Source organism: Nannobrachium achirus (genome assembly GCF_963921795.1).
Source record: "Nannobrachium achirus genome assembly, chromosome: 18".
NCBI lineage: Eukaryota > Metazoa > Chordata > Actinopteri > Myctophiformes > Myctophidae > Nannobrachium > Nannobrachium achirus.
Window position 1 is genome coordinate 47793340 of NC_137825.1, and position 4533 is coordinate 47797872.

Genomic DNA, 4533 nt, shown 5'->3' on the forward strand with positions numbered 1-4533 from the left:
CGTGCGTGCGTGCGTGCGTGCGTGCGTGCGTGCGTGCGTGCGTGCGTGTGCGTGCGTGTGTGACGGTTTCCCCATGGCTCCAGGCTGTTTACCTCGCTACTTACTCCGTCTGTCTGTCAGTCTCTCCATGTCTGGTTGTCTGTCTGTCTGTCTGTCTGTGTGTCCCTCTTCTTGTCTGTTTCTGACATCCACTCTACCGCCATGCTAAGGGGTTATACACACACACACACACACACACACACACACACACACACACACACACACACACACACACACACACACACACACACACACACACACACACACACACACACACACACACACACACACACACACACACACACACACACACACACACACACACACACACACACACACACACACACACACACACACACACACAGGGACGTGCAGAGAATGTTAGAGAGGCAGGGGTGACATTTTTTAATAGGGCATTTGGGTGAAAATATCGAAAATAGCAGACCTCCAAGCTCACAACGCGTCGCAGAGCTTGGAGGTCTGCTATTTTCAGTACTTTATACCACACTGAACTAAGCATAATCAAGTGAATACTGGAGATGCGGCATACACACTTAAAAATGCTGGGTTGAAAAACAACCCAACCGTAACCCAGCGCTGGGTCACTATGGGACGCACCCAGCGCTGGGTTGTCTTAGCCCATGTGCTGGGTTGGATCATTTTAGCCCATGTGCTGGGTTGATCATTTCACCCAACGTAGTGATTGAAATTAACTATATCCCTGGGTTAAATATAAACCATACACTGGGTTGTTCATTTGACCCAAGCTATTGGTTGAAATTAACTATATCCCTGGGTTAAATATAAACCATACACTGGGTTGTTCATTTGACTCAAGATATTGGTTGAAATTAACTATTGTCATGTTAAATAATTATAATAACGAATTCCAAACACATCCTAAATGTACATATAAAAATGCATTTATTAACAGCTTTGAAATTAACTACGGTATTGTCATGTTAAATAATTATAATTACGAATTCCAAACACATCCTAAATGTACATATAAAAATGCATTTATTGCAACATTTTCTTTAGAAAATACCACCCCCCCCCCCCCCCACACACACACACACACGCTTTGAAATCAAGAACAATGCATTTAATGCAATATTTATTAACCATTATTTTACAACAAAACAATTACGTGGAACAGACAACTTAGCTGGGGGATGCTGCTTACAGTATTCTCCATCATAAAATTCTGAAAGGACTCCAGCTTCTCTTTTCTGCCAGGCAAACATAGCATCCAAAATGCCCGGGATCTCAAGCACTTTACGCAATAGAGGTTTCAGGGGAATGCGATAAAAGACTGGCTTCTCAAGTCAGAACACTGTACACACAGATCAGGAACAGAGCTCTTGTACGCATGCCCCCAACCACTGAAATCAAAATAATCAAAATCTCTAAAATGATAGAAAGGAGTGCATGAAAACATTTGAACTCTCATCTTTTATATTCTTTAATTACAATCTAAAATATGAACCCTTGTTGTAAAAAAATAAAGTTGTCCTTTAACAGAGCGAATAGCTGTTTTTGGCAACCCTTAAAGGAGGACTTCACCACTTTTCAAACTGTCTTCATATAATAGGTCCTCACTAATATTATTAATAAAATAGCACTTTTTTTCCTACTCAGTCTGGGTCTCATAGGAGAGCTGTCAAATCCTTCCACCGGTGACATCATCGTTTGACAGATTTTTTTTTTAAGTCTTTTTTTTGTTTAAAAATAGATTTTTATAATCACGAGAACGATGGCTTCCACTTTAACATTGCAACTTTTCAGGAATAGAAAGCCTGCAGTTTCTATTAGCTTGCATTTCCCATTGATGATGTCACCGGTGGAAGGATTTGACCCCCCACAGCTCTCCTATGAGACCCAGACTGAGTAGAAAAAAATTGTGATATTTTATCATGAACATTAGTGAGAACCTATTATATGAAGATAGGTTGAAAAGTGGTGAAGTCCTCCTTTAAGGCTAAATCATCTCAGACCTACAGTACAGTCAGTCTTGTTGTGCAACAAACATCCAGTTTGGTTTCAGACATTGTCAGTTCACTACAGATGAAGACGTTGCACCCGTTTGAAGAATTTGGGCATAATGACGATCCTAAGGTAAAAGAGCTTGCCCAGGAATTTGAGGCTGCAGCATGTCCATTTCAAGGGTTAGAGTCAGACTTCAAGCAGATGAAGTACTTTGTGAATTCAGGCAACTTTATTGAGCCTGTAGAGGAGGTCTTCATACTTCTGGTGTAAATTTTTTAAAACAAAGAAAGCCTTAAGTGTCTACTGCACCCAGCAAAGTCTCCGCTTCAATGGCACAGTCTGACACGATGGTGAAGGCCTGGCTTGTTGTCTTGTCATCACCAAGACACAGCATGTGCGGGAAGGATTGAGCCGTTTGAAGATACTGCACCATGTTAGTCCCCACCTGTTAATTACACAACAAGTTAGGATTCTTTAGAGCAACGTTTCAGACATGAGACCATCTTATGGGAGTATGAAAAAACACAGAAACAACATATTGAAGTAGAAAATTAAACTTAAAACTTACTGGTTGGATTATTATTGATACAGTTACAGTTAAAACAGTGAGTCAAATTAGCTTTTGAGCAACCTTCATGGTTTAAATTGTTTCCAGACAGAAAAAAATTAACACTTAGATACAAGATTACAAGATATACAAGATTTCAAATACCAAATATACAAGCTCTCAACGAGTCCCTTCGGGACGCAATGCAAGATCTACCATTTTCAAAGAACCGGTGTGTGTGTGTGTGTGTGTGTGTGTGTGTGTGTGTGTGTGGGATTCAGAACTGGATCCAACATTGAGGATCCGTAATCAGTTCCATCACATTTGGTACCATTTCTGGCTGGATTACAATACCAGTGGTTCACAAACTTCAAGGAACACCATAACTCTTAAGTGTGCAAATGGCACCAAATGGACCCACAAAGTTCCATTTGTACAGAGTTAAAGACCTGTTAGGTTCCATTTGGAACCTACTATAGGAATCGTTAACAAACCGGAATTGTTCAAATAAAGGATCCCAACCCTATGTGAGTGTGTGTGATACATATTAAGAAATAGCTTACCTGGTGTCATGTCATCAAGCTCTAAGGTCAGTTTTCCCTCTCGCTGGGCATATGCAAGGATTCTGTCTCTCAAACTAGCCCAGTTCTTGAACAGTTTCCCCACTGCCTCTGGATGAAGCTGCTGGAAGTCTTGTGATATCTGATACATTTTGAAAAACATGAAAAAACAATAGAACATTGTTTAAATAAATCATATGGGTTTGTAGTACCCGTTAGGAAAGGGTTAGGGGACAATTTGACAGTGTCACTTCAACAGGCCAATATTCAGCATAGGCATTTGGTGTTGACTGTGGAGGGGGAAAAAAGGAGTGCAGTCAGTGCACCACGTATAGACCCCTGGGGCACTCCAGTCTACTAAGTATATACCGTAGGGCAGGGGTTTTCAAACTTTTGACTCGGGGCACCCCCTGTAAACCTTTTCATCCACGGCAACCCTGAATTACACTGTTAATTTTAAGAATCTTACATAAGCGACGCAAATATCAATATGCACATTTTTCCACCTGAGATACGGTAGGCTATTTCACAGAGACATATCCATTTCCATCAGAACTGACTGAAAATAACTTTATACTTGATGTTTAACCACTTGAAACCCAGTATGCCTATTCCGGGGGGGAAGGTTCACCAAATAGCCAATCTACAAGCTCACAACGCGTCACGTGGCGCATTGTGAGCTTGTAGATCTGCTATTTTTGGTTAAGAGTTGGCCGTAGATGGGAAAATAACTCATCAATTAAAGTGCAAATCAGGTCTACACATAGTGAAGTGATATTGATGTAGTGATATTGCTGAATTCCAAATATCATCAAATTATTCTGAGTCACCCCTGGAATGCTGTGCTGTTATGGCACCCCAGGGTGCCCCGTCACCCACTTTGAAAACACCTGCTGTAGGGTCTCAGTGATTAAACATAAACTTGTAGTGCATTGCAGAGGGGCAGGGTTAGTATCAACCATTCAAATAGACACAACTGCAATAGTAAAATCATTTTCTTACCATGCCAGGAGGAGTATCTACAAGACGAGGGAACTCCTTCAAGATTTGATGGAGGCTTTTAGATCCATTGCTCCGAATCCACTTCCCTCTAAGTAGAGCCAGAAAAGTCAGAAAAGAGAAGCTGGAGTTATGATGGGGAATATCGGACCAATTACCCACATGGAGACCCCTGGACCCATATATAGAGATCCATGTACTGTATATGGAGATATGCTGTGAGACCCCAAACAGGCTTACTCAGTTATTTGTTATGTTAAAGTCCTGTGACGACTATGGCATCTGACATCATACATATAATCCCTTTATGCCCCTTTATGGAGATCCCTGTATGCAGAACCAGCCACACAGATAGGGGCTGTCTTGGCCATTTATTGATTCTGTTAGTGTGGTATGTAG

General features: G+C 41.3%; 1 long non-coding RNA gene across 1 annotated transcript; it reads right to left on the bottom strand.

The window, feature by feature from the left end:
* Positions 1 to 1949: 1949 nt before the first annotated feature.
* On the bottom strand, positions 1950 to 4227 carry LOC308303475. Its single transcript, XR_013962995.1, has 3 exons — positions 4138 to 4227; positions 3139 to 3277; positions 1950 to 2473 (listed from the first exon to the last, which is right to left on the bottom strand). It is a non-coding gene; the product is annotated as an uncharacterized lncRNA (long non-coding RNA).
* Positions 4228 to 4533: the final 306 nt, after the last annotated feature.